Raw genomic sequence first — 25,144 nt, 5'->3', positions numbered from 1 at the left:
CTGCTGTGGCAGGGGCTCACATATACCAGACCAATATAGATTTAAAAGCAAAATTTGCAGAAAATCCAACAAAAATGGGCATATACAAAGAGCATGTTGGGCAGACAAAGATAAATGGATTGCACAGGGAAAAGAAAAAGATAAAAGGTCAAGTCACAGTTTCAAAAAAAGCACTAATTTGCAGGCTGTTAATGTAAAATCTGATGTTGATGAGCGTGGCACAAGAATGGGTAGTCTTGAGAATTAAACAATGTGAAAACTAACAGGTGACAAGTAATATGGCTTACATCAGAAGTGATCGGCAAATTAAATAAAATGCATTTGGACGCTGGAACAACTGTTACCGTCATTCCACAAAATGAGTTTGAACAAAGATACTGAACTGAATTCTGCAGATATCCAATTAAGAACTTACACTAGAGAAAAGGTAACTCCTGTGGGAATGATACTCATAACAGTGAAAAACAACAACCAACAAGCCACATTGTTCTTGTTTTACTTTTTTGGAACAGCACCTCACACTGCTTTGTGTATTGCCACTGTGGTAATGAGTTCAAGGGGTGAAGCATATTAGCCAGGTTTGACTGAAACATGTTACAGTATCTGATAACCTGTCATAGTCTGGTCCGTGAAGTCCGCATTCCGGTTCACAGACCGGTCCATCGATCCTTATTCCAGGTTTTCCGGTTCTCCCTTATTCTGTTAGTGCCTTAATTGAGGCACATGATTCTCATTTTGGGCTGGCTACATAAACAGCTCCTGGGTTCAGCTTCAGTTGCTGGACTGTTCCCTTCCCTTCCCTTCCCCTTCCTTTTGTAGCCCTTGGCTGAAGCCTCGCCTGCTACCTTTCGCCTGAAGCCTCGCCTGCGTCCTCACCTATTTTCACCGTTAGGTTCTACCACTGGAGCAAGACTGGAGCCTTTCTGTGTCTAGATAAGGAACTGTCTATCGTTGTTTGGAACTGTCTCTGTGTCCACGCCTTCGTTATGTAGGTCTGGCTGTTTGCCGCTACCTTGTGTTGAGAACCGTCTCTGTGTCCACGCCTTTGCTAGGTAGGTCCGGTGTGCACCCACCCTGCCCCCCCCGTATGACATATCCTCTGTCCTGGGCAGAGGGTACTGATCTACTTTCAGTGCTGGGTTGATTGTGGCATTGAAATCACCACAGATGCTGACAGACCCATTCTTGGCTACTGGAACCACCAGTGTTGCTCACAAGCTCCACTCTACCTTGGCTCGAAGCTTTGTCTAGTAGCCTGGGATAGATCAGCCTGAGCAGCTTGCCAAGCACTGTTCAGGATGCCAACACATCTAGAAGATGCCAAGAACAGTGCCTCTCCATCCCTGGGAATGGCTTGCATTTCCTTGGCAGAGGATTCATGTGGATTTTGCCGGACCATTCATGGGCATAAATTTCTTGGTAGTAGTGGATGCAGCTACAAAGTAGCCAGAAGTGTTCCCAATGGCCTCCACTACAGTCTCACACACTGTTGATGTGTTGAGAAGCCTCTTCTCAAAGAGTAGTGCTCTAGAACACATGGTGAGTGACAATGGACCATAGTTTGTTGTGGAACAGTTTCAGTCGTTCTCGAAAATGAATGGAATAAGACATAATACATCTGCACCGTACCACTCAGCTACGAATGGCTTGGTGGAAAGGATTGTCCAGTGTCTAAAGAACACACTGTGAGCAAAGTCAGCAAAACACACTGCACTGACACTGAATCAGAATCTAGCCAATCTCCTCCTTGTATATCGCAATGTAGCACACTCCACCACCAGTAACTCACTAGCTATGTTGTTCCTGGGTCATCTCTTGCACTCATGCTTGGATCTCCTCAAACTCAATCTCAGAAGGAGGATGCAGGACAAACAGCTGAGACAAATTGAGGGCTCCTCAAACAAGGAGGTTCAATGTTTCACTCTTGGACAAAGAGTCCTGGTGAGGCACTGCAGCGGTGATCATAAGTGGGTACTCAGAAAGATTAAAGACAAAATTGGACGACTCTCCTACACAGTAGGGATTGCAGCTGCTGTCATCTGGAGACAGCACATCGATCAGTTGAGGAGAGCAGGGTCAATGGTTAGAGAAAAAAAGGTGTCCAGAGCTGTCAGAACCACATCCTGTTGTCCCAAAGTCAACTCCTACAATCACCATGGAGGAGGCTCTAGAGCTGAGATTGTTTCAGCAGAGGAGGACAAAGGGCTTAATTAGGAAGGGGCAAAAAGATTATGAGAGAAAACTGGCAGGGAACATAAAAACTGACTGTAAAAACTTTTATAGATATGTAAAAAGGAGAAGACTGGTAAAGACAAATGTAGGTCCCCCACAGACAGAAACAGGTGAATTGATTATGGGGAGCAAGGACATGGCAGACCAATTGAATAAATACTTTGGTTCTGTCTTCACTAAGGAGGACATAAATAATCTTCCAGAAATAGTAGGGTACTGAGGGTCCAGTGAGATGGAGGAACTGAGCGAAATACATGTTAGTAGGGAAGTGGTGTTAGGTAAATTGAAGGGATTAAAGGCAGATAAATCCCCAGGGCCAGATGGTCTGCATCCCAGAGTGCTTAAGGAAGTAGCCCAAGAAATAGTGGATGCATTAGTGATAATTTTTCAAAACTCGTTAGATTCTGGACTAGTTCGTGAGGATTGGAGGGTGGCTAATGTAACCCCGCTTTTTAAAAAAGGAGGGAGAGAGAAACCGGGGAATTATAGACCGGTTAGCCTAACGTCGGTGGTGGGGAAACTGCTGGAGTCAGTTATCAAAGATGTGATAACAGCACATTTGGAAAGCGGTGAAATCATCGGACAAAGTCAGCATGGATTTGTGAAAGGAAAATCATGTCTGACGAATCTCATAGAATTTTTTGAGGATGTAACTAGTAGAGTGGATAGGGGAGAACCAGTGGATGTGGTATATTTGGATTTTCAAAAGGCTTTTGACAAGGTGCCACACAGGAGGTTAGTGTGCAAACTTAAAGCACATGGTATTGGGGGTAAGGTATTGATGTGGATAGAGAATTGGTTAGCAGACAGGAAGCAAAGAGTGGGAATAAACAGGACCTTTTCAGAATGGCAGGCAGTGACTAGTGGGGTACCGCAAGGCTCAGTGCTGGGACCCCAGTTGTTTACAATATATATTAATGACTTAGATGAGGGAATTAAATGCAGCACCTCCAAGTTTGCGGATGACGTGAAGCTGGGCGGCAGTGTTAGCTGTGAGGAGGATGCTGAGAGGATGCAGGGTGACTTGGATAGGTTGGGTGAGTGGGCAAGTTCATGGCAGATGCAATTTAATGTGGATAAATGTGAAGTTATCCACTTTGGTGGCAAAAATAGGAAAACAGATTATTATCTGAATGGTGGCCGATTAGGAAAAGGGGAGGTGCAACGAGACCTGGGTGTCATTATACACCAGTCATTGAAAGTGGGCATGCAGGTACAGCAGGCGGTGAAAAAGGCGAATGGTATGCTGGCATTTATAGCAAGAGGATTCGAGTACAGGAGCAGGAAGGTACTACTGCAGTTGTACAAGGCCTTGGTGAGACCACACCTGGAGTATTGTGTGCAGTTTTGGTCCCCTAATCTGAGGAAAGACATCCTTGCCATAGAGGGAGTACAAAGGAGGTTCACCAGATTGATTCCTGGGATGGCAGGACTTTCATATGAAGAAAGACTGGATGAACTAGGCTTGTACTCATTGGAATTTAGAAGATTGAGGGGGGATCTGATTGAAACGTATAAAATCCTAAAGGGATTGGGCAGGCTAGATGCAGGAATATTGTTCCCGATGTTGGGGAAGTACAGAACGAGGGATCATGGTTTGAGGATAAAGGCGAAGCCTTTTAGGACTGAGATTAGGAAAAACTTCTTCACACAGAGAGTGGTGAATCTGTGGAATTCTCTGCCACAAGAAACGGTTGAGGCCAGTTCATTGGCTATATTTAAGAGGGAGTTAGATATGGCCCTTGTGGCTAGGGGGATCAGAGGGTATGGAGGGAAGGCTGGTGCAGGGTTCTGAGTTGGATGATCAGCCATGATCATAATAAATGGCGGTGCAGGCTCAAAGGGCCAAATGGCCTACTCCTGCACCTATTTTCTATGTTTTCTATGTTTTCTATGTTTCACTGCCAGAAGTATAACCAGCCAAGCAGCACGGCCCCTCCAATCTTGTCAGGAAGGTTATTATCCCACAAGTGTAACAAATTTTCCACAGTGATTAAATAGTTTGGCCTGAATGCAACAAATTTAAAATTGACTATGCTATGCATGTTTATATGGTAACTTTACTATATGTGTATGTAGATCTCAGATGTTGTTCCCGGGATTTGTTGGAGCCACTCTCCCAGACCAGGTGTCACAACTCCAAGTGCTCCTATCACCACCAGATTATTCTTGTTTTAACCTTCCACATATTTTCTGTCTGCTCTTTCAAGCCCTGGTACTTTTCCAGCTTCTCATATTCTTTCTTCCTGATGTTAGTGTCATTCTGGATTGCTACATCTATTACTATTGCTTTCTTCTGTTCCTCGTCCAGTATTACTATGTCTGATTGTTTGGCCAATGCCTGCTTATCAGTCTATATTTGGAATTCCCACAGGATCTTAGCTCTGTCATTCTCCACTACCTTCTCGGGTGTTTCCCATTTGGACTTGGGAATGTTCAATCCACACTCAGCGCAGATGTTCCTGTACACAATTCCTGTAGCTCAGTTGTGACGTTCAGTGTCTGCTGTTCCCGCCTGAATCTTACACCCTGCTACTATGAGCTGGATGGTTTAAGCAAATTTCTTGCACAGTCTGCATCTTGGGTCTTGCCTGGTGTGATAGAACCCTGCTTCTACTGCTCTAGTGCTCAGCGCCTGTTCTTGTGCAGCCATGAGCAGCACCTGTGCTGTCCTTCAGCCCTGACACTTCCAGCCATTAGTCGGACTTTTTTATGTCAGCCACCTCTGATATCTGGCAACAGTATATCCCATACAGTTGCTTGTCCTGCCATGACCTCAGGTTCTCTGACTCTGCTTTGCCCACCTCCATTTCCATATCCCCTGCCTGCTGTCTGAGGTATTCTCCTCGCAGGGCATCCTTAGGGGCCATCTTCCTGACATACTCATGGGTGTCTCACATTTCTTCCAGGACTGTGGTCTTGACATTTCCGAGCCCCTGTCCTTCTTTATTCTGGTGGGTGTACAGTCGCTTGACATTGAACCTTGGATGGAATCCTCTGCATTTCATTGGTAGTTTTCAGGTCTTGATGTCGGTGGTTTCCAGTTCATTCCTTGGTCAGCATATTTTTGTGGCTGGGTATCTGGTGACTGGTAGGGCAAACGTGTTGATGGCTCTGACATTGTTCTTCCCATTCAGCTGGCTTTTTAGGACCAGCCTCGCTCATTAGGGGTACTTGGATGTTGCAGCCTTCCTTGTGTCCACACCTTGGCTTCCAAGCATCTGCAGGATCCCCAGGTATTTGTAGTTGTTCTGTACGTCTCATATGTGGCCTTCTGGTAACTCGACTCCTTCAGTCTTGATGAGTTTGCCTCTTTTCACTATCATCCGGCTGTACTTTTCCAGTCCAAGTCACATCCCGATGTCTCTGCTGTAAACCTTGTCAGGTGGATTAGTGTCTCAACGTCTCTTTCATTTCTGGCATACAGCTTGATGTCATCCATGTTACAGGAGGTGTCTGATTGATATATATTATAATACAGTACTGTGCAAAGTTCTTAGGCACATATACAGTTTACAGCTATAGTGTCGAAGACCCTTGTAAAATACTGCAGTCATTTTATGTATTTCACTGTGCTGCTGCTGCAAACAAACACATTTCATGACATATATGAGTGATGATTCTGATGTGGGTCTCTATTGTGGATTGAGAGTGGGAAGAGGGCAGGGAGAGGGGAATCATGGTTAGGAATAAGGGAAAGGAGAGGGGAGGGAGCGGGAAGCACCGGAGAGATATTCATAATGATCAATAAACCAGTTAATAAATTAATAAATATTGTGTGTGTGTATGTATGCATAGATATATATATGACTAAGGAGCAACAGCATGTCCTCCAGTTATTTTATATATATATGATAACCAGAGAGCAATACATTGCATATTTGAGTTGAAATGCATTCTATATTGAGTTGGAGTTCATAGCTAAGTGTTGTGTATTTAATATTATGGTTGTTATAGCTGGAGTTAGTAATGGGAACAAGCTCCCACTACCTTTTAATTGCTCCCAGTGGCATGCACCTCAAATAGCCTCTGACAACCAAGTCCAACTCCTGGCCTTCACATGTGGCTTAACTACAAAGCGTGACAGAACAGTTCTATTGACAGGTGAAGAGGAAAAGACGGGTTATTGATGGCTTAAAACCAGTCGGTTCAGGCAGATGGGACTCATCAGCCATGATTGGCAGCTCACTTAGGAGAAGAAAAGCTCTGATTTCAAACCTCCGCTGCCTTGCAGCTACAGCTACTCAAGGGAAAGGCTTCGGAAGTAAACCCCACAGAAAAAATCCGGTGCTGGAGTCCCTAAGGCAGTCCGACATTGACTTAATGCTGACTGACAACTCCTGTGACACTGCTGGTACCAAACTGAGTCGGTCTCAGCTGTTTCTTTGGGTTCATCAGATGCATGAAGTGGGGCAGCTTGCTGCATGGGCAACAGCTTGCTCTACATATCGTACTGCCCAGGCTTGTGTACCTGGGCAGCTAGGACACAACATCCGTGGTTGATTCTGACGGATGGAGGCCTCAGACTTCAGACAGAATATTTGAGTAATATTGTAAATATATTGTCTTATTAAGCTTCTTTGTTTACATAATTCATGACAGGTTGTATATAAAAGTACATGAATGGCATACATCATTACGCCACTACATCATACCCCTGACTCTGTGTTTTTCTATTGATTAGAGTTTAGAGTTACAAAACATAATAGGGACCTCATTTTAAGAGAACATACTATGACAGACATTTTCAATGACCAGGACAAGAGTTTCCCAATACTTCCTTGGCTGTTCAATCCACTGCATTCCCAAACCACAACAGCAGAGTGGCCGTGGGTGAGACTGGGCTTCCCACATCAGGCTGGGATGCCTGCCAATATGCACCACAGAGATACTCCATTCTACTCTGCTGAATGGTGCACAATACAGCAGATGGTGCAGGAGGAAGAGGAGCAGAGTGTCCCAGAGTTTGAAGGTGATGAGGCAGAGTGCGGGATGCAGCAGGGACCAGAGGGTCAGGAGGAAGGTGGCAGCTTTCAGACACAACTCGCCATCAACATACGTAGCTTACGGCAGGGTCTGCACACCATCGCGGACTTCAAAGCTAAACACAGTGTTGCTGCCAGCATTTCTGCCTCTCTCCTAGATGAGATAAATCTTTTTTAAGCTCGGATCGATGTCACCAACACTGAGCCCCTGAGGAGAGCCACCGAAGTGACCTGCAACTTGGTCATCTCTGAGGCTGAGGTACACTGGTGTTTCCAACAAGTGGACAGTCGCAAGGCTACGGGACTGGATGGCATCCCAGGGCGGGAGCTCAGGATGTGCACGGCATAACTGACTGGTGTGCTTGTAGCCATTTTTAATCTCTCCCTCTCCCAGAGTAGAATGCCAGCCTGTTTCAAAACATCCACCATTCTCCTTGTACCTAGAAAGACCAAGGTAACATGTCTGAACGACTGGCGTCCTGTCACACTCAACCTCAACAATAAGCAAGTGCTTTGAGAGGCTGGTCAAGGACTACATCTGCAGCTTGCTACCACCCACACTGGACCCCCTACAATTCACCGATTGACACAACCGATCGACAGATGACGCAATAGCCACAGATTTATACATTGTTCTTACACATCTGGAGAAAAAGGATACTAATGTGTTCTTGGACTACAGTTCAGCATTCAACACCATTAATTCCCTCCAGGCTTGACAAGAAGCCCAGAGACCTTGACCTTCACCCTGCCTTGAGCTGCTGGATCCTGGACTTCCTGTCAGATTGCTGCGGGTGGTAAGAGTGGGCTCCTTCACCTCTGCCCCTCGGACCCTCAACACAGGAGCCCCCAGAGTTGTGTCGTAAGCCTCCTCCTTTACTCTCTGTATATCCATGACTGTCGCTACCCACAGCTCCAATCTGTTAATTAAATTTGCAGATGATACTACATTGATTAGCCTTATCCCAAATAATAACGAGGCAAGCTACAGAGAAGAAGTCATCAGCCTGACACAGTGGTGTCAATAAAACAACTCCTCCTTCAATGTCGCAAAAATAAAGGAGCTGTTTGTGGACTACAGGAGGGACGGAGACAGGCTCACCCCTGTTGACATCAAAAGATCTGGAGTTGAGAGGGTGAACAGCTTTAAGTCCCATGGTATACAGATTACCGAGGACCTCACTTGGACTATACACACCAGCTATGTGGTGTCAAAAACACAACAATGCTTCTTTCACCTCAGACGGCTGAAGAAGTTTGGCATGTCTCCAAATCCTAAGGACTTTCTACAGGGGCACAATTGAGAGCATCCTGTCAGTATCACTCTCTAGTATGGGAACTGTACTTCCCTCAAGCACAGGACTCTGCAGAGAGTGATGCAGACAGCCTAGTGCATCTGTGGATGTAAACTTCCCACCATACAGGACACTTACAGTGACAGGTGTGTAAAAAGGGCCTGAAGGCTCATTGGGGACTTGAGTCACCCCAACCACAAATTGCTCCAGCTGCTACCATCTGGGAAATGGTACCACAGCATTAAAGCCAGGACCAACAGGCACTGGGACAGCTTCTTCCACCAGGCCATCAGCTTGATTAACTCGCTCTGAAGAATCGTATTCCTCAGCTATATTGACTGTTCTATCTTACTGTGCACACTATTTGTCACAAATTACTATAATTTACACACTGCACATTCAGATGGAGATTTTTACTCCTCATGTATGTGAAGGATGTAAATAATAAAGTCAATTCAATTCAATAATGGCTCTGTTCTTGTCACAATGGGAGCAAGGGTGGACCCAAATGTAAGACACATCTTGTGAGGTTAATTAAATTTAGTTTATTGTTCGATACCGGGAGAGCAAGGCAGGAGCAGGAATAGCAAACTAGACAAGGACTCAGGACTACAACTAGGCTGGGACAACCGTCTGGGCTAGGACTCAGAACTGGATCCCAAAACTAGAGGCGACATGAAGAGGCTACGGTATGGACTCCGAGCCAGAGACTGGGCAAGGACCCAGTCACTGGGTCTTGCCACGGGCTTGGACCCCAGAACCAGGCATGGACATGACATGGGCTAGGGCGAGGAGGAACATGGGAACACAGAGCCTCGGTCTCAGGAGAGCAGGTACATGGAAGTATGGACCCATACACAGAACACAGAGTCGGGACCCCTTCTTGTGTACAGGACATGGGGCTGGGACTCATGACCCTCCGCAGGGCAACGGCAAGACGGCCTGACTTACCCCACGGAGGCGAGGACCAGACAAGACAAGACATGACCCCCCGCGGGGCAATGGCAAGATGGCCTGACTTACCCCACGGAGGCGAGGACAAGACAAGACCAACACGAAAGAACACCAGACAGTACATATCTAGCTCCAGCGATAGAACTAGACCGAAGTGCAGACGAGGGCTGGAGGCGAGACGGGCAGAGAAGGGATTCAGACGGCGGGGGGGTAGGACAGGAATCACGGACCGCCAGGGCCAGGACTTGACTCGGAACTTGGAAGCCGCCAAGACCAGGACTTGACTTGGTACTTGAATGCCCCCGGAGCCAGGACTTGATTTGGAGCCTCCGGGTAGTGGCGAGCTCTCGACTCGGCCTGGAAACAGTAGACAGCGGTTCTTGATTCCCTCTGGCAGGTTAACTGACGGACCCACCTCTGTGAGGAAACTTTGCGGGCTCGCTTTGGCGAGGTAACTTGACAGGGTTGCTCCGGTGAGGAAAGGCGAATTACCGGCACTCGCTTCAGGCATGCTCCGACCAGATGACATTGGCACGCTGTACCTTTGGTGACTTTGCAGATGCTCTCGTGCCGAACAGCTGAAAGCCAGAGACTATAAACTACTGGTTCAGCTGAGAGTAAATTGCCTCTAATCACCAAGGCCGAGGGACACGGGAAAACAAGGAACCAAAGGGAAACAGGGAGTCAACAGTCCGGATCGTAACATAAACAAAGTAAATTTAAAGAGACCCCGATCTGGACCATGACAGTTCTGTATCCACAACCTGAGGTCCCAGCTGAGTGTAGCAGGGAAGTGTATGGAGTATATTGCAGTCCATGACAGAAATATAACCTTTCTGCATGCAGATATCCTTGATGTACCTTGTGAACATCCACAGTTCACTTCAGTATTCCTGGAGTGTGAGGGAAAATTCATTTGCAGAAGTGACTACTGAAATCATCTCCTGCCAAACTGCTCTGTTGTTGGTGATCTGCTTTGCATAGACTGAAGAGATTCTGCAGATGCTGGAAATCTTGAGCACCATACATACAAAATTAGGGGGGAACTTAGCAAATCAGACAACACCTATGGATGGGGTCTTGACCCAAAACCTTAGCAGTTATTCCACTCCATAGATGCTGTCTGACTTGTTGAGTTCATCCAGCATTTTGTGCGTGCTGTTCTACTGTGTCGTGTGTACGCTTCAAGCTCGATATCCTCTGGTTACTATACTGCAAGGTGGCAGAAGGTGCACACTGGATGAGCTCCTACTCAGAGTCACACAGATCGTTTTTCCCAATCTTGCCTAGCTGCCAACATCTTTTTGATTAATTTTGTGATTTCTTGCGGGTTTGGCAAGGATTCGATTGCACAGAGTGCAAAATGCGATTATGTTTTAGTGCAGCACAAAGAGGAGTGATCCAGATGATGGTATGAGTTCCAATGAAGATGTGGGTTTAGTGAATAATAATTGAGCCTTTGGGATTGTGTATTAAAGTCTGAACTAAACTTTTGCAATGAGATTTTCTGCAGAAGCTGATTCAATTTCAGTATTTCTGCTGGTGTGATGCTCCCACCTAGTGGACTTCTGAAGCATGGGCCACCTTTATCACAGGCAAAGCGGCGGAACATCCTAAAATGCAATCTGATGAATATTTGACGCATTAGTTGATGAACTGCTACTCTAGGGCAGTGCTGGTTAGAGGCAACAGTAGCCTTAGATTTGTTTTAGTCACAGCTAGAAGGACACTGCTGCTGACCTTGAAGAAAGCTATCTATAGATATTTAACAAGTCAGACAGCCTGCATGGGGAGGAGTAAACATACTGTAGATTAGGGAACCACCTTATCAAGCACCTTCGCTCCGTCCACCGCCAAAGGCGGGATTTCCCGATGACCACCCATTTCAATTTGACTTCCCATTCCCATTGCAGCATGTTAATCCATGGCCCCCTCAGCTGCCATGATGAGGCCACATTCAGGCTGGAAGAGCAACTCCTAATAATCTGTCTGGGTAACCACCAGACTGATGGCATCAACCTGCTGATGTCTGTAAACATTATTCATCATTTATGTGGGTAGTCTTGTTACCACCATAACGAGAAGACAGGAATGAAGTTCAGGTCGTGCAATGTTTAACGTTTATAACGACGGTAATTACAAGCACAAGCAAACTGTAGAACATGATTTCACAAATAGCAGAACAACGGTCATTACATTACGTGCAGAAGTAAGTCTATATTGTATTTGCAGTACATACAGTATGGGGTATATTGGGTGTCAGGGAGGGGTAGCACCTCTCTGGGGGAACATGTTGCATCCTTTTTAGGGCGGTTTGTCCACCTTTGGTCCCCACCTGGCACTCAGCGCTCACCTGTGGCTCCCCGTAGCTGTTTGCATGCGACAGCGGTCACACCCCGGGCAACAGCCTCAACAAGCCTGCTAAACCAGGTGAGGGTAGCCGATGGGTCTCAAACCCTCGGTGAGATAGGGAGTTGTCTATCCCTGCATGTGAAGACAGACTCCGGTGGATTGAGCGGACGAGACCAATGGAAGGTCCAATGGTCAAGAAGGTGATCTCTGCAAGCATCGTGGAACATGTAGAGCAGGACAAGACACAGAAGACATCCTGGTCATCCACTGCGCCTAGTCCCATCTCCAGCCGTCTCGACTCTGTCTTGCCACTGGATCCAGATGGGAATTGGGAAGAGAGAGTGAGGCAGATGCTGCACAACTCTCCCTCACTTAAATCCAAATCATGCGCTGGTCTCGACACCATCAATGGTGTCGAGGTCCTGATTGATGACGATGATGGACAAACAAGACATACAGTACCATTCAAAAGTCTTAGGCACATATATATATATCTAGGGAGCTGAGTTCCTCCAGCATTTTAGCTAAGTAATGCATTGTCCTTCGGTTAATAGAGGATAAGTGTGAAGGAGCAAGGCTGGGGCAGCACTTACTAACAGGTAAGCAAAGGAACTTGTGAATGGAGTAGGTGCAGATGGAGATGTCAAGCATGCAGAGCACTGACCTTAAATGGACCAAGCAGTAAATAGTCATTCTTTGTCCCTCTCCAGAGAAGTCCATAGGGATAAGACTGTCAAACTCTCCTTTACTCCTCCGGCTAAAGACAATTAAAATATGAAGTGGCTGAAGGCCAGAATAACCGCCTGATAACCTACCAGTAATGGTCATCAGTCACCTTATGCAAAAACAAACTACCTTAGAACCTGAAGAAGGGTCTCAGCCCAAAACGTTGACTGTTTATTCATTTCCATAGATGCTGCCTGACCTGCTGAGTTCCTCCAGCGTTTTGTGTGCTTTACCTGAGAAACTCAGTAAGCCTGATGGCATTTATGAAAGTAAGGAGGGAAGAAAACCAGCATGAAGAGATGGGAATGAGCTGGTAGGCAATAGGTGGGACAAGGTGAGGTGGGAGATGATGGACAGTTGGAGCCAGGTGAGGGAGGGAGTGAGGGTGGGAGGAGACAGATGCGGGATGATGAAAAGTGGAAACAGGTAAGGGACAGATGGCGGGCAGATGGACGTCATGATGGAAGGGGAGGGTGGTATTTGCAGACAGAGACTGCTGGTGATTGATGGGAAACAGACAAGGGGGAAAAAGGGCAAATGGAGCCATGTGGGGGCAGGAGAGGATGAAGTTAGAGTCAAAGGCTCCGTAAATCACCTTATGGACTTTGCTTTCACAAAGAACTGTCAGGCAGATGCAATAGGTAAGTGATTGATCGTCTTTTCAAAAAAATATATATACAGATCCTTCTTCAGATGACCCATTCACTGATGGTGGGGAGAAAATGATAGATCTTTTATGGTGAATTCCATTTGGTTTAACATTTAAATCAACTTAGGACAACAGTAAACTTGAAGATGAACCAGTCTCCTCTGCTAAACATTAGTCCGATCTGAAGCTAGTAAACTATTTAAATTGTGATTTGGTGTGTGCCTTGCTGATTAGCTAGAATGCTTTGATCCTGCTTTTTGCAGTAACTGTATCCTTAATGGCATTCTATGTTCTGGGCCTGTATATATTGTGTTTTCATGTCCAATAGATCAGTGACATTGGATGCAGGATATATACTTGTCAGAATGCATTGTTCTTCTTTGAAAAATGTTGGAGGAGAGAGAACATACAGACATTTGAAATAACAAGTAAGCTTAAATCAAAATGAAACACTGGTACTGAAATCTAAAATAAAAATTTTAAGAAGTCCTGGAAATTTTCAACAAGTCAAGCCACATCTGTTGGAAGAGAAACAAAGCTAATGCTTCAGGTGTGACCTAACCTGCTTTTTACTGTGTTTTCAGTATTTGCTGTATATAATTAAAATAGCAGGTCATCCAATTCTGACAGGGCAGCACCTCCTCGGTATCCATGAATCTTGAGCTCAGGGCTCTGGTATGGTACGAAAGCCCTGAAGATTTTGACAAAGAGGTGAGATGCTATCAGCTGAGACAATACTGGTGCCATCTAATTAATATTTCATGTACCTACAATACTGTATGTACAATTGAGATGAATAAGTAAAATAGACAAAAAATATATAGATTTTGTCATGAATTATTGACTACATTAATGATTATCTTTAAAATCTTCAGTCTTGTGGAATGAAAAACTAAAATTTTCTTGTCAGTTGTTTGTATCATTGCTGTGCAGTGGAGGAAATTCTATCATCCACTGATGATGACAGCTTCTCAAATAAAAATAAATAAACACAGTGCTGACTCCACCACTTCAAATAAAAAGAACTGACTTTAATTGAGAAGATCATTGCAGCACATTGCACTAGAAGTTTTTACATGTATTCTGTAAATTATGCAAACTTGTACACAATAAAGCTCTCAATCTGTTCTGTCTGTGGAAGGAGCAATGGACTCTCATAATGCTGAACAGAATATTTCAATTATACAACATTGATGGTAATTTGGAACAGTATTTACAGAAGAGAACTTGCTATTAGCCATTTTTTCTTTTGTAACCGAAGAAAAAACTTCAATTTTTTTTTTCCATTCTATTTTATAAACACTGAAGTTCTATGTAAAGGGCATTTCCATTCAGCAGTGTATAGTTTCCTGTAGGTGGATGCAACTAAGTGAAAGTATGATGCTAAGATGCAATTTTATGTCTTATTTCAGATTAAAAACTGAAGACAGGCTGGGTTCAGACCTGCCAACAATAGCAGAATATTCCTCCACACCATATCCAGCTAAGTTCAATTTCTCATTGTTTTACCTCAATAAGTACAAAGTTCTTGTTCACCTGCAAGGCATCATTTATAGCAAAACTTAAATGAAGATCTCACCCTGAGCTAGCTATTGAACCTTCCTCATCATCATAAAAAATGGAAATTGTGAGAACTTACTGCAAAAACTAGCAGGGGTCCAAATACGAAAGATTTTTAAAAAATTAGGTACTGTACTGCTGACATAATTTCAAATATGTGGATGTTCTGCTAACGTCTGCAATGTGTGCAGTAACTGGAATCTTTAAATCCACAAAAGTAGCCTCCAAATCTTATCAGCATAAGTCAATAAGTTATCAAGTGATCTCTTGACTCAAAGACGACAAATCTTTTCACAGAGACAACTTCAATTTGTAATGCTGACACATAACTTACTAGTTCATATATTCCTGCCTTACTTCATGGAAACCCTTGGACCAACATTCAAGTTACAGGAGTGTTGTTAATGTTGTCAATACTTAACTAACCTGTAAAAGCAAAAGATATTTTCATATTATTATCTGAATGGACAGGTACTGCTGATGACTGAAGGTTAGAGGGGTCTAGATTTCCTAGCACATGCATCACAAAAGTTAGCAGGCATGTCCAATACGCAGTTAAGAGTGCAAATACATTTTGACTTTTAATGTGAAGGGGTTGGAGTTTATGCATAAAGAGCTTTTTGTTTATAGTTGTACAGAGTGTTGGTGAGACTATACTGTGCAGCTTTAATTGTTTAATTTTGAAAAATAATATAGCAGGATTGGAGGTAGTCCAAAGAAGATGCACCAAACTAATTCCTGGCATGGAGAAGGCTAGACAGTCTGTATTCCTTGAAGTTTAAAAGAATGAGGGGATCTTATACAAACAAAAAAGATCCTTAGGGAGTATGACAGGGGAGATATTGAGATGTTTTTGTTAGAGAGTGTCAGGAAGTAGGGTTAACACAGTAGTGTAGGGATTAGCACAATTTTGCAAATGGGCTACTTGTATTCAGCTTAAAGTATTGCAGTCAAGCAAGGATGTTGGCAAAGTCCTATAAGAAACAAAAACAGTAGACCTTATGGCCATGTTTGCTTACATTTGAATTCACAAGTAGTCTTTGATCTCAGCACCATGTTATTGACATTGACCTCATATTTCTTGTCTCACAATATACAAAAATCTATTGATTTTCCGTTGAGTAGATTTGGGTGAAAAATTCCAAAAAGATTATCATCCTCTGGATGACATAATTTCTTTGCAGCTCAACCCTAAATTACTGTCTGATGATTTCAAAAATTATTCCTGGTTCTAGTTGCCTCAGAGGGAAACATTATCCCTATCTTCACCGTACCATCCAAGAATTTTGTGCATTTCAATAGGATCTTCTCTCTTTTCTTAATTCAGAGGATAAAAGCAGAGCTGGCTTTCTCTCTTCTCTTGTCACTGACCAGCTGCAGTCACCTGTTTCAACGCCTCACCCTTCTTCTTGTCCTTTTTAGGCAATCCCTTGGAAGTGAGGAGAATATGCTTCCACTCCACTTAAGTGGGTTTGGAGAAAGCCGACGTGGGACATGCAGTTTCTTTCACGAATGAGACAGGAGGTGGCCAGTGGGGTAGAAGGTGGATTATTTTGTGAATTGGTGAGCTTCACAGTAGAGCTTCTGTGCATTGCTCATAGCCTTGAGATCCCCTATATCATCACGGATGATCCTTCATGTTGAGCAGATGTGGGTCATTGATTCCTGGGAGAATGTTGTACTTCTTCAAGGAAAGTTTGAGAATATACTTATTTTTTCCTCTGTTCTCCTGATAATCACTTCCTATCACAGAGCAGGGAATCGTGCTTAAGGAGTCTAAGTCCAATGGAGTGACAAGGGCCTCAATACTGGGCATGTTGGTCTGGGAGAGGATGCTGATATTACTTAACTTGTTCTTCCAGTGAATTTGGAAGAGTTTTTACGTGCAACATGATGTTTCTTTTCTTTGCAGTACCCAGAGAAACTCCTCAGCAAAACTCAAATTCTGCTCCTAGTAACTTTTCTAACAAATGCTATTATCTGCTGGACTTAAAAAAAATGTTTATTCTTTCTGTCGGTTAGAATTAAAGGCTGCTCTGATTGCAGGTTTATGAATAGCTCAACCTTCTAATGGCTTGTTTGATCAAATAATCTGACTGTTTCGTTGCTCTTCTTTTTACTTGCTAGAAGATGACTCCTTGTTGACTGGAAGTAAACAACAATTTATCATTGACAATCTTTCATCAAACTTAATATGTCAAATTATATTGAAAGTGTTAGATTTTTAATTTATTTATGGAATCTGAGTTCTGAGAACAAGACCATCTCTAACCACCCTTGAAAAACAGAGGATGAGCATCTTTTTGATCTATGACAGTCCTTCTGGTTAAGGTACTCCCACAATGCTATTGAGTAAAACGTTCTCACAACCTAAGCTTATTGAAGTAAAGAGATAGCAATATATTTCCAAGCAAGATTGTCACAATGGTGGGGCATTTGGAGCAAGGGTGGACCCAAATGCAAGACACATCTTGTGAGGTTAATTAAATTGAGTTTATTGAGTGATACCAGGAGAGCAAAGCAGAAGCAGGAAAAGCAAACTGGACAAGGACTCAGGACTACAACTAGGCTGGGACTAAGGGTCTGGGCTAGGACTTGGAATTGGATCCCAGAACCAGGCAAGGACATGATATGGGCTGGGGCGAGGAGGAACATGGGAACACAGAGCCTCGGTCTCAGGGAGCAGGTACATGGAACCATGGACACTTACACAGAACACAGAGCTGGGACCCCTCCTTGGGTACAGGACATAAGGCCGGGACTCACACACGGAACAGAGAGCCGGGACCCCTCCGCGGGTACAGAACATAGGGCTGGGACTCATGACCCCCCGCAGGGCAACGGTAAGACGGCCTGACTTACCCCACGGAGGCGAGGACAAGACAAGACACGACATGACCCCCCACAGGGCAATGGCAATACGGCCTGACTTACCCCACGGAGGAGAGGACAAGACAAGACAAGACATGACCCCCCACGGGGCAACGGCAAGACGGCCTGACTTACCCCACAGAGGTGAGGACACGACAAGACCACATGAAAGAACACCAGACGGTACCTATCTAGCTCTGGCGATAGAATTAGACTGAGGTGCAGGTGAGGGCTACAGATGAGGGCTAGAGGCGAGAGGGGCAGAGAAGGGATTCAGACATGAGGGTAGGACAGGAATCACAGACCGCCAGGGCCAGGACTTGACTCGGAACTTGGATGCCGCCAGGACCGGGACTTGACTTGGAGCCTCCGGGTAGTGGCGAGCTCTCGACTCAGCCTGGGAACAGTAGACAGCGATTCTTGATTCCCTCCAGCGGGTTAACTGACGGACCCACCTCGGTGAGGAAACTGCAGGCTTGCTTTGGCGAGGTAACTTGACAAGGTTGCTCCGGTGAGGAAAGGCGAACTACCGGCACTCGCTTCATGCGGAGACTAGGCTTGCTCCGGCCAGATGACATTGGCACGCCGTGACTTTGCAGACGCTCCCACACCGAACGGTTGAAAGCCAGAGACTATAAACTACCGGTTCAGTCGAGAGTAAATTGCCTCCAATCACCAAAGCCAAGGGACACGGGAAAACAGGAAACCAAAGGGAAGCAGGGAGTCAACGGTCCGGATTGTAACATAAACAAAGTAAATTTAAAGGGACCCCGATCCGGACCGTGACAAAGATAGTTTTTAATTAGGAAGGGAATCACCAGTGGCAGTGGTCCCAAGAACCTGCTGGCCTTTCCCTCAGTGTATTTGGGAGATGCTATCAAAGTGGCCTCAGGAAGTAAACTACAGTGATTTTTTTTTTGAAGTAGTACACTGTGCAGACACAATACACTTGTGGGGAAGAAATGAGTGCATTGTTTGGCAGATATGGTGCTAGTCAAATGGGCTGCTTTACCCTTAGAGGGATGTTGAAATTGACAATCTGGGCAAGTGAAAGCACTCCACGATGTTCCTGACTAGAGTTTTGCAGATAGTGGAAAGCTTTGTGCAACACAAGATGTAAGATTTATGTAACCAGATCTTTTTATTGCAACTTCCCATAGCGAATGGTATGGTTTAGGTTTCTTTCTTTGTGTTTTCTTTCCATTTGTTTCTACTCACTAACTGGGCTCAAACAGGAACACATAATTGATTAAGAACCTTATACAGGAAAGATCTATTTCTAGGAGTGGTGAAGTCAATAACAAAGAGGCAAAGACTGAATTGAATTAGTGTAAGAAATAGACAGAAATTTGAGAAAAATGAAATTATTAACTTCATTAAGTGTTGAAGGTCACTGTCCAAAATAAATGGTTGAAGCAGAGACAATAATCATTTAAAGAAAAGCTGAAAAAGCACCAAGGGCCAGAATTCAGGAAATCAGATTAAACTAAAACACGAGAAAATCTGCAGATGCTGGAAATTCAAGCAACCCACACAAAATGCTGGTGAACGCAGCAGGCCAGGCAGCATCTATAGGAAGAAGTACAGTTGACGTTTTGGGCCAAGACCCTTTGTCAGGACTAACTGAAAGAAGAGACTACCGTCTGGGTAGCTTCCAACCTGATGGCATGAACATTGATTTCTCTAACTTCCGTTAATGCCCCTCCTCCCCTTCTTACCCTATCCCTTATTTATTTTTATTCCCCTCTCCCTTTTTTTTCTTCTCTCTCTGTCCCTCTCACAATCACTCCTTGCCTGCTCTCCATCTTCCTCTGGGCTCCCCTCCCCTTGTCTTACTCCCTAGGCCTCCTGTCTCATGATCTTCCCCCTTCTCCAACTCTGTCTCCCTTTTGTCAATCAACATTCTAGCTCTTAGCTTCTTCCCTCCCCCTCCTGTCTTCTCCTATCATTTCGGATCTCTCCCTCCCCCTCCCACTTTCAAATCTCTTACTATCTCTTCTTTCAGTTAGTCCTGACGAAGGGTCTCAGCCCGAAACGTTGACTGTGCTTCTTCCTATAGATGCTGCCTGGCCTGCTGCGTTCCACCAGTAATTTGTGTGTGTAGATTAAACTAAAATTCATTTTTCATTTGTGATGGACATGAGTGACAGAGTGGCCTCCTTTTGAGTCCTACAATATAGAAAACAGACTCTATACACTCTCTGCAAAGCAGCACAATAGACTTACATGAACAAAATTTAAAAGAAACTACAGAACGGTAAGATGGCGATAGTTTAATCGCTTAAAACTGTCACTCTGTTTCATTTCTTACCCCCTCACTTTTTATCTTCTTTTTTTTACCCTAGACTGCTAATTTTTTTTTTTGTTTTCCTACCTGCCTGCGAATACGCCTGTCCTACAATGGCTTTTAAGCCCTCTAGATCTGGGAAGAAAGAAGTCTCTGCGACTGCGACTGTCTCCGGCTCTTCTGCCGAGATTATCGCCGTTTTGGAACAGCACCAACAAGAGATTATATCTGAACTTAAGTCTGAATATAAGTCTTCCTTCAGTTTGTTGGAGTCAAAATTGGGTCAAATTAATTCCAAAGTGGAGGATCATGCTGTACGTCTCTCTCATCTTGACTCAGAATCTGGAGATTTAAAATGTTGTGTTCAGCAGCTGAAAGCCGTTCTAATTTGAGTGTGTAACACCAAGTTATCTTTTAAAATAGCTGATCTCGAAGGTCAGAGCAGAAGTCATAATCTACGAATCCTCAGCTTGCCAGAGGCTATCAAAAGCAGATCTCCTGCTGGATTTTTTTCTTCTTTACTTTGTGAGATTTTTGGGAAAGATATTCTTCTGACTCCACCCGAGTTAGACAGAGCTCACCGTACATTTTTGGCCAAGCCCGAGTTAGGCTCTAGGCCATGCCCAGTTATACTTTGTTTTCATCGATATCAAGTGAACAACTTTCTGATCATGGAAACACGTCGGAGAGGAAAATTGCATCATAAGGGTCATTCCATCCATACTGTTGAAGATTATGTTCCTCAAGTTCTGAGGCTGCGCGCCGAGTACATATCATTATGAAAGAGGTTCTACAACCGTGGATTCAGGCCCTCTCTACATTATCCTGCCCATCTCAGAATAACTCTTAGTACTGGGGACAAAAAATGGTTTAACTCTGTTACAGAAGCTCAGAAATTTATCAAAAGTCTCCCTGCCGATCTGACTCCTTCAGACTCGATCTGATTATTTACAATGGCCGATTAGTACTTTTTTCCTCTCTCGTTTTTTTTTCCCCTGTTTTCTTTTTAAATTTAATTTTTAAATTACTGAATTCTTTTTCATAATTTTCGCAGATATGGTACTCTGGATTATTACTTTGAGTTAAGTCTAATGCTTTTTGATGGAACTGTTCCTTTTTTATATATGTACTATTTTAATTTGTAGTGCATAAGCTCTCTTTTTTTTGAACTGTTAATTAAACGGAGCTTATGAAGATATTCAGAAACTGGAAGTTGGATTTTGGGGTAGTTTTTTTCTGAAGAGATTGCTGCAGTTCTTTGGTAGCTTTCTTGTTTTGGGATTAGTGTGGGGGGGGGGAAGAGTTCTCTAGTGCCAATACCACTTATACAACCTTTAGTTATTCTTTGTTACTCAGGGCTTTTTTTTTGTCCTGATTCTCTTGTCTTCTACTTTTGCCTCAGAGCTGTTATTTGAATGTTTGTTCTTATCTATGCCTACTATCCTTTATGTGTCTTTAAAGGACAATGTTTAGCCCATTGAATCTTATAAACTGGAATGTCAAGGGATTGAACCATCCTGTTAAAGAAGGAAAGTGTTTTTACATGTTAAGCAGCTCAAAGCTGACATTGCTTTTTTGCAAGAAACACATATTTATAGTTTTGATAACTCTCACCTTATGTCTAGATGGATGGGACAGCACTTCCATTCTGCCTTTCCGACTATAGCCAGGAGGGTTTCAATCATTATTAATCAGAATGTGCCCTTTGAGCTTCACAACAAAGTATCTGATACAAATGGTCATTTTATTATTGTCTCTGGGAAATTGTATAATACTAGGGTAGTCTTGGCTAACCACTATGCTCCCAATTCAGATGATGTGGACTTTTTTGATCGTTTTTTTCTTTTTATTGCCTGACATGAGTTTATATTCCCTCATACTGGGTGGTGATTTTAATTGTTGGCTAGATCCAGTATTGGATCTATCCTCCACTGTTCCTAGACTTCCTAGTAAATCTGCTTTATCTATTCACTCTTTCCTTCCTAATTATGGTATTTCTGATGTGTGGCGTTTTTTCCATCCTACTGAGAGAGATTGTTCCTTTTTTTTACATGTCCATCATACTTTTACTAGAATTGGTTATCTTTTAATGAATAACCAGATGATTCCATCTGTTCGCTCTTGTGATTATCAGAATATATTGATTTCGGATCATGCCCCAGTTATCCTGTCCATAAATTTCCCTGCTTTCCCTCAAATGAAGAAACATTGATGTTTTAACCTGACCTTGTTGTCGGATAATGATTTTGTAAAATTTATGAAGGACTAGATAACTTTTTTTAAAGTACTAACATGTCATCTGAAATCTCATCCCAGGTTGTCTGGGATGCTATGAAAGCATATTTGAGGAGTCAAATAATTTCATATACTGTGAATCTGAAAAGAAAGACCTATTTAGAGCAATTAGACTTGATTAGTCAAGTTAAAGCAACAGACCAATTATATGCCCAAACCAAAAATCCCAAACTGTATAAGAAGCGAGTAGAACTTAAAATTAAGTTTGACCTTATTTCCACTCAGCCAGTTGAACGCCAGCTTCTTGACAGTGAGAGTCGACTTTATGTTCATGGTGATAAATCTGGTAGGTTTTTAGTTAACCAACTAAGACGCTCTAAAGCTAAACAACAAATTACAAAAATTCAAATGGGAAATGGGAACATTACTTCAAATCATTCTGAAATTAATGATACATTTAAGAACTATTATTCTCAAATTTATACCTCTGAATCTTTGAATGATAATATCTCTGTTGAGCATTTTTTAAACAGTTTAAATATTCCTTCACTCTCTTCTGACTTTAAAGCAAAACTCAATGAGCCATTATCATTAGAGGAATTATTCTCTGCCATCTCTGCATTGCAGTCAGATAAGTCTCGTGGACCTGATGGGTTTTCTGCAGAATTTTATAAATCATTTTCTTCACTACTATCATCTCAATTATTATTATTTCTATCTGATTCATTTAAACATGGTAAATTGCCAGCATCATTTAACGAGGCATGTATCATTCTTTTAGCCAAAAAAGGTAAAGATTCAACAGAGTGTTCTTTTTATAGGCCGATTTCTTTGTTAAATGCCGATGTTAAAATTTTGGCTAAAATTTTAGTTCGTAGATTAGAGCACATTGAACCTTCTATTATTTCTGAAGATCAAACTGGTTTTATTAAAAATCGCCTTCCTTTTTTAATATACGGCGCTTATTTAATATCTCATATTCAACCTCAATTGGGACTCCTGAATGTGTTATTTCTCTTGATGCAGAGAAAGCGTTTGATTGTGTGGAATGGAATTACCTTTTTGAGGTTTTAGGAAAATATGATTTTGGACGAAGTTTTATTACATGGATTAAATTGTTAAATTCATGTCCCACTGCTTCGGTTTTGACAAACTCTCAGCAATCCCAATCTTTTAGCCTTAAACGTGGCACCCGTCAAGGATGCTCTTTCCGTCCCTTACTTTTTGATTTGGCTGTAGAGCCACTGACGATTGCATTTCGTAGCTGTGCTGAAGTGATGGGGCTTTGAAGGGGAGGTGTTGAGCATAAAGTTTCCCTTTATGCCGATGATCTTTTACTTTTTATATCAAACCCCACCACCTCCTTACCCCCGATGTTTTCACTTCTTAATAAATTCAGTCAGCTTTCCAGTTACAAACTTAATTTTCATAAGAGCAAACACTTTCCAATTAATAGAGAAACACAATCACTAGTATTTCATGACCTCCCTTTTAAAGTAGTTAATAATCAATTCACTTACCTTGGTATTACAGTAACAAGGAACTTTAAGAATCTTTTTCGAGAAAATTTTACCAATCTTCTAAATTCTACAAAACAGCATCTGACACAGTGGTCACCCTTGTCCATGTCTCTGGTAGGTCGAATTAATGTTATTAAAATGTATATCCTTCCCAAATTTTTGTATTTATTTCAATCCTTACCAAATTTTACTTCTAAAGCTTTTTTTGATGCATTAGATTCTAATTTTGTCCTATCTATGGAAGGGCAAACGTTCCAGACTTAATAACGCTCCCCTTTAAAAACCTAAAAGGAAGGTGGTATGGCCCTGCCTAATTTTTGTTTATATTATTGGGCAGCCAATATTCGTGGTCTTATTTTTTGGTCTTTCTTCCATAATCAGTCTGACTGCCCTAAATGGGTGGCAAGGGAGTTGAATTCTAGTAAGGATCTTTCCATTTCTGCACTTCTTGGATCTGCAGTTCCTTGTCATTTGCCTAAACTAATTGTTAATCCTCTTATTAGATATAATCTGAGAATATGGGCTCAGTTCAGAAAATATAATGGCCTTCATGGTCTCTCTCTCTCTCTAGCCCTATTTTACACAATCATCTTTTCCTACCTTCTATGCGAGATTCAATATTTCTTGATTGGTACAGAAAGGGTATTAGGTGCTTTGAAGATCTTTTCATTGGTAATCGTTTTGCAACTTTTCAACAACTGTCTGTAAAGTTTAACCTACCTAATACTCATTTCTTTAGATATCTTCAAATTAGACATTTCATTAATCCTTTAATATCAAACTTTCCTCAGATGCCTGAGAAAAACTTTGTGGACCTGTTTCTTTGTATTAATCCATTGGGTAAAGGTTTAATATCTGCTATTCGGGATAAGTTAGTGACCTTGAGGCGTGCCTCCTTCGATAAAATTAGAACTGCTTGGGAGCATGATTTAAGTATTTCCTTATCTGATGTGGTTTGGAATTCAATTCTTAAATCAGTTAACTCAACCTCTTTATGTGCTTGCCACTGCCTTTTGCAGTTTAAGGTTGTACACAGGGCTCATATGTCTAAAACTAAATTATCGCAGTTTTACCCTGACATTAGTCCCACTTGTGATAAATGTAAAGGGGGCGAGGCTTCTCTTATCCATATGTATTGGGCCTGCCCTAGTTTCGAGATATTCTGGAGAGAAGTTTTTTCAACTCTATCCCATATTTTTAATTGCCACTTAGAACCTAACCCTCTGATTGCTCTTTTTGGCACCTTGGGTGAAGTAGACATGCACTTGAGTTTGACTAAACGTCATACATTATCTTTTGCCTCTCTCTTGGCTAGATGGTTAGTTCTTCTTAGGTGGAGAGATGCTGCCCCACCCACTCATGCTCAATGGCTTAGTGATATTATGTCCTGCTTAGACCTTGCAAAGATTCATTATTCACTTCCTAATTTGGACAGAAAGTTTCAAAATGTGTGGGAACCTTTTCTTGAATACTTTCAT

Source organism: Mobula birostris, chromosome 7 (genome assembly GCF_030028105.1).
Source record: "Mobula birostris isolate sMobBir1 chromosome 7, sMobBir1.hap1, whole genome shotgun sequence".
In the NCBI taxonomy this organism is placed as follows: Eukaryota; Metazoa; Chordata; class Chondrichthyes; order Myliobatiformes; family Myliobatidae; genus Mobula; species Mobula birostris.
This window is presented reverse-complemented; position numbering follows the sequence as displayed.